Genomic DNA, 6276 nt, shown 5'->3' on the forward strand with positions numbered 1-6276 from the left:
ACCACATAAGCAAAAAGAAAAAAGCCGGAAGTGGTGCTGTGGCTCAAGTGGTAGAGCACTAGCCTTGAGCTGAAGAGCTGAGGGACAACGCCCAGGCCCAGAGCTCAGCCCCATGACCAGACCCCTCCCCTCCAAATTATAACTCTCAGTCAGGTGCTGGTGGCTCATGCCTATAATCCTAGTTACTTACAAGGTTGAGAACTAAGGATTGTGGTTCAGAGCCAGCCTAGGCAGGAAAGTCCATGAGACTCTTATTTCCAATAAATTACTCAGAAAATGCCAGGCCCAACTGGCCTTGAGCAGAAGAAGCTCAGGGATGGGACTCAGACTCAGGACCAGGGTGGGAAAAAATTACATATATATATATATATATATATATATATAGAGAGAGAGAGAGAGAGAGAGAGAGAGATGGGATAGAAGTATATCATCTACTCAATAAATAATTACCAAATAGGACTTCCTGTTTATGAGGGACATGGATATTCTGCTCATACATAGTGAGTTGTGGGAATAATGGAAACTAGTTTCACATCTGTCACCTCTTTGAATGGCTAAATAACTCCATGAACTAAGTAGGGCTAGTTTGGTAGCCTGCTGTGGACAGAAGAAGAAATTGAGCTGAGCAGATGCCAATTGCTTTCCTTCTACTTTTCTTTCTTTTGTTGACAGTATTCTTTCTCTATAAGGCTACCTGGGTTTGTCCATTCTGGTGTATTTAGTGAATAAGCAGTGAAATTAACAACAAAAATGAAATCAACCTGTTGCTGATTAAAACCGGATAGCAGGGAATAAGTAGTAATGCCTCCACATGGCACCTTCTTAAAAAGTTTACATTTTTTTTTGCGGGGGGGGATCCGGTCGTGGGGCCTGAACTCTGGGCCTGGGCGCTGTCCCTCAGCTCTTCAGCTCAAGGCTAGCCTGCTACCACTTGAGCCACAGTGCCACTTCTGGCTTTTTTCTTTTTACTTATATGATGCTAAGGAATTGAACCCAGGGCCTCAGGCTTGCAAGACAAGCGCTCTACCACTGAGCCACCTTCCCAGCCCCCAAAAAAGTTTACATTTTTTGTGCCACATGTGTGCCTCATACTCAGAGGCAGAGTACAAGCTGTACTTTCCTGACTCCTTCCAAATTAGTTTATTCTTCTCTACTTGCTGTTTAGGTATTTCCAAGGAAAACATTTACAGGTGCACCTATTAAGAAGTTTAACATTAAATTTCTGGTGTGTACTAGTAAAACATTTTTGTGGGAAGAATGCCAGGCATATTTGTTGCCTAAACATGAACACACCTATTGCCCTAAAAACAGTCAGGTGCAGAGAGTTCTGGAACCCCTCCTGCAAGTTCTATGAGGAGGACTTCACGTCTCATAAACATTTATAAGACCTTTCTCCTTTATTGTAGTTATAGGCCCTATTTATTTCTAAATTTCACAAAGAAGCCAACACCCCCTTCCCCTATGCATACAGGCTTTGTGTCAGAACTAGCAATTTCCTAGGGGCAATTAATAAACTGACATTCCCTTGTCTAGGCTAAAGAACCCCACAGGCAGAGCTGTACAGGACCTCCCTCTAGCGCTAGTCACGGGCTTCTAGACTGCCCCTGACAGTCTTGGGAGGTGAAGAAAAGGATTTTTTTTTGGTTGGTCATGGGACTTGAACTCTGGGCTCTGTCCCTGAGCTCTTCAGCTCAGGGCAAGTGCTCTACCACTTTGAGCCACAGAGCCACTTCTGGTTTTCTGGTGGTTTATTGGGGATAAGAGTGGAACAGACTTTTCTGCCCAGGCTGGCTCTGAATCATGATCCTCAGATCTCAGCCTCCTGAGTAGCGAGGATGACAGGTGTGAGCCACCAGCGCCCACCAAGAAAAATGTTTATGACATATCTCACTTTCCTTTAAAAGAAGTGGGAGAGGCAAGATCTCTAGAAGGTCAGAAAGTGTTTGAAAATGCAGCCCAGTGCTGATGGCTCATGCTTATAATTCCAGCTACTCAGGAAACTGAGATCTGAGGGTTGCATTTCAAAGCTAGCCCAGGCAAAGTGAGTCTGACATACTCTTATTTCCAGTCAATCAGCATAAAGCTGGTCGTGGAGGTATGGCTCAATTGGTAGAGCTCTAGCCTTGAGCCAAAAAGCCAAGTGAAAGCATGAGGCTCTGAGTTCAATTCCCAGTACTAGCACAAAAAAAAGCATTTGAAAATGATCCAAATTTAAGAAATGTCTTACAAATACAAGGGTCAAACAGGTTGAGGTGAAGTCTTGCATGAAAAATAAAGTACCCCAGTGAGTGCCAATGTTCCCTAACTACTCAGGAGGCTGACATCTGAGGATCACAGTTAGAAGCCCACCTCAGCAGACAAATCTAAAAGACTCTTTTAATTAGCTAGAAATAAGCCAGTAGAGGAAGTGGAGGTATGGCTCCAGTGGTAGTGTGTCCGTTGTGAGTAAAAAAAGCTGAACAAGAGCCAGAGGCCTAGCAGTCAAATCCCAAAGGGAAGCAACCCCTCAAAAAGTAACTAAAACATTTTAAGATTGAAGTTTAAGGGACTGGGAAGGTGGTTCAGTGGTAAGAATGCTTGTCTTGCATTCATGAGGCCCTGGGTTCGACTCCTCAGCACCACATAAGCAGAAAAAGCAGAAGTGGCACTGTGTCTCAAGTGGTAGAACGCTAACCTTGAGCTGAAGAGCTCAGGGATGGTGCCCAGACCCAGAGTTCAGGCCCCACGACCGACAAAAAAAAAAAAAAAAAAGGTTGAAGCTTAACCATGGCATACTCAGATATTTACCACACTGGCCTTTCTGGGTATTTTCACCATATACCAGGGTCCTCTAGGTGTGAGGTCTATAAGAACCTGGTGATTTCCTTTCTCACTTGTGCACTTCACCCCTGGCCATGCATGTGTTGTGTTGTTGCTGGACGAATCCCTCATTTTGTCCATGTTCCTGTAACTGAGTAGCTGTGTTTCTGACCTTGATAAATTCCTTGATAAAGCGGTATTTACCAGTAGCTTCCAATCTCACCTGAGCCCTCCTATCCTTTAATGTATAAACTGCTTCCCCATCTGTCCCCGTTTATTATCTTGTCTGTAAGTAGACATTGCCGCTGGAATGCATCCCCTGCGGAAACTAGGCCTTTCCCCAGCGGGGTCTGACAAATCCACATCAATGTGGCACCACGCCGATTTGTAAAGAAGCAGGGACGCCTAATACCTCTCCCTGTGACATCTGCAGAAGGACAAGTAAAGACCAGGTACATTCACAGGCTGCCACTCAGAGCAGCCAGAGTCCATTCACTTCCCCAGCCTCATGGGTACCGCTTAGGAAGGTGCTTGCGAGCTATCTCCTCCTGCTCAGGCTGTGTTCCCTTTCCTCTTGAAAGCCAAATTGCCTTCAGCCCTTGGGACCTTTCATTGGAACAGAATGGGGACTGATTTGAAGGGTCTCTTGTCCAGTTTTTTTTTTTCTGTCACCACCCCCACTACAAAGATCAAAGCCTGAAAAGTACTTAATGCCAGACTTTGCCACGAGAAACCTACTTTAAAAACGTGACTTTGTTCAGTGCTTACAGTAGGGAATGCTCAGTGTCAGATGTCCCCAAGTGCTCTTTGAGGAGTGGGGGTACAACCAAGGGGACACCTGAGTGTGAAGAGAGTGGAGAGGAGAGAGGCGAGCTTTCCTAAGATGGTAGATGGCTCAGTAGCTGGACAGGTCAGGCTGGTGGCTCTTTTTCCTGCTGCAAAGGCAGCCCCACATAGCAGGGAAAGGAGGTCATGTTTTGCTTCTCTTTGGTGGGCAAGGGTTGGCCACACTGACTTTTGCTCCATCTGGCTTCTTTTCTGAAATGGACAGCTGTCAGTCCTGCTGAAATGTGGAGACCTGGGTCCTGACTCCAGGTGAACTTCTCATGAAGATTTTTATGGTGTCGTGAATTCTATTTAGACTCCGTTTTTGTTTTGTTTTTGAAGTAAATCTCTTCATACTTCGCAGTCCAGATTTCTCTCTCCTCATTCACACACAGCAGGGAGTTCTTTGCTACCTGAGTAGATTGCCAAATGACAATGTTGGGCATCTCAGACCCATGGTTGTTTTTGTGTTGCTGTTGTGGTTTTCTCTTTTTTTTTCCTTGTCATATTGAATGTTGTGTAAGACCCAGAAGCTAACTTGGTTTTAGACCTGGCTCCATTCTCTTTCAAAGAGTCATCATGGTTTCTCCATAGCATCTCATGAGTCCCCAGTGGAAGGACGGTCTCTCTGACTGGCCGATGAATGTAAGGGTGCCCCGCAAGTGTGTGTGCAGATGTGGCCATTTGAGAAATGGAGAGATTCCCAAATGGCTTAAGCAAAGAACATGGCTGTCAGGGAACAAAATGTGATGAGAGAAAAAACAGAAGAATACGGAAAATTAAATCATTACCTGGTTTTAAAGAATCTTATATATGCCAGGTGCTGGGGGCCCATGCCTATGATCTTAGCTACTAAGAAGACAGATCTGAGGATAACAGTTCAAAGCCAGCCCAGGCAGCAAAGTCTGTGAGACTCTCATCTCCAATAAGCCAACAAAAAGCCAAAGCTCAGGTGGTAGAACACCAGCCTTGAGTTCAAACCCCCGTAGTACTGGTATAGCAAAAGAGAGAGAGCGCGCTTTGCGTGGGGACAAGGGAACACTTCTGGAGAGACGTCTCATATCTTGGATGGAATATAATCATTTTTAATATGGTGAGCTTTATAGATTCTAGAGACAGTAATTTTTTTTTAAGTCCATAAGCTAGAGTCCAGTGGCTCGTGACTATAATCCTAGTTTCTCTGGAAGCTGAGATCTGAGGATTGCAATTCAAATCCATCCTGGGAAGAAAGTATGTGAGACTCTCAGTAAACTACCAACCACTCCCCCCCCAAAAAAAAAAAAACAGAAGTGGAGCTGTGGTTCAAATGGTAGAGTGTTAGCTTTGAACACAAAACCTCATGGGCAGAACCTCGGACCTGAGTTTAAGCTCCAAAACTAATACCACCCTCCCCCATTAAAAAAAAACCACTCAAAGGGAAATCAAAGCAGAACTTAGAAAGTGGAAAAACCTCCCATGCTCCTGGATTGGAAGGATCAACATTGTGAAAATGGCAATACTTCCCAAATTCAACGTGATACCTATCAATATTACAACCTCATTCTTCAAGGAAATAGAAGAGGCAATCCAAAAATTCATATGGAACAATAAAAGACCCTGAATAGCAAAAATGATCCTTAACAGAAAGAACAGTGCTGGAGGAATATCAATACCAAATTTCAAACTCTACTACAAAGCCATAGTAATCAAAACAGCTTGGTACTGGCACAAGAAGAGACCTCAGGACCAATAGAATAGAATTGAAAACCCAGAAATGAATCCACAGACCTATAGCCACCTAATCTTAGGTGCTAATAGGGAGCTAAAAATCTAGGGAGGGGGAGGAGGATTCGGTGGGGGGTGGGGGGAGGATGGGAAGGGATGGGAAGGGGAAACAAAGGAGGAGGCTACTATGCTTGATAAGAAACATACTCATTATCTTGCCCATGTAATTGCAACCCCTCTGTACAGTATTTTCACAATAAAAATAAAATAAAATGGAAGAAAGACAGCCAATTTTGCTGGCAAAATTGGTCAATCACCTGTAGAAAACTAGATCCTTATATATCACCCTGCACCAGAATCAACTCCAAATGAATCAAAGACCTCAAAGTCAAAGCAGATACCCTGAAAACATTAAGGAAGGAATAGGAGAAACCCTAGGTCTCCTTGGCACAGGCCGAAATTTTCTTAAATGAGACCCAGAATCACAACAAATGAAAGAAAGGTTGGACAATGGGATTGCATGAAGCTGCAGAGCTTCTGCATGGCAAAGGACATAGCTAGCAAGATGAATAAAAAGCCCATGGATTGGGAGATCTTCACTAGCCATACAATGGACAAGGGTCTCAAAGGTCTCACATCTAAAATATACCTGGAACTCAAAAAATTAAATCCCCCAACAACAAATCCTCAAAAAAAAACAACTGCCCAGTAAATAACTGGGCTAAAGACTTAAAGAGGAGCTTCTCTGAAGAGGAAATAAGAATGGCCAATAGACACATGAAGAAATGCTCAACCTCCCTAGCCATAAAAGAAATGCAAATCAGCATTATTTACCATAGCTAAGATCTGGAACCAACCCAGACGCCCCTCAGTAGATGAATGGATCAAGAAAATGTGGTATATATACACAATGGAATTCTATGCTTCCATCAGAAAGAATGACATTGC

At 43.8% G+C, this 6276-nt stretch overlaps 1 protein-coding gene across 3 annotated transcripts in view; it reads left to right on the top strand.

Annotated features, from left to right (window-relative positions):
• The window catches only part of Rapgef4 (Rap guanine nucleotide exchange factor (GEF) 4), a 270298-nt gene that overhangs the window by 191273 nt on the left and 72749 nt on the right, over positions 1 to 6276 (top strand). The gene's annotated exons all lie outside the window — the stretch shown is intronic.

The sequence above is a fragment of the Dipodomys ordii genome, unplaced genomic scaffold (genome assembly GCF_000151885.1).
Source record: "Dipodomys ordii isolate 6190 unplaced genomic scaffold, Dord_2.0 Scaffold5, whole genome shotgun sequence".
Taxonomy (NCBI): Eukaryota; Metazoa; Chordata; class Mammalia; order Rodentia; family Heteromyidae; genus Dipodomys; species Dipodomys ordii.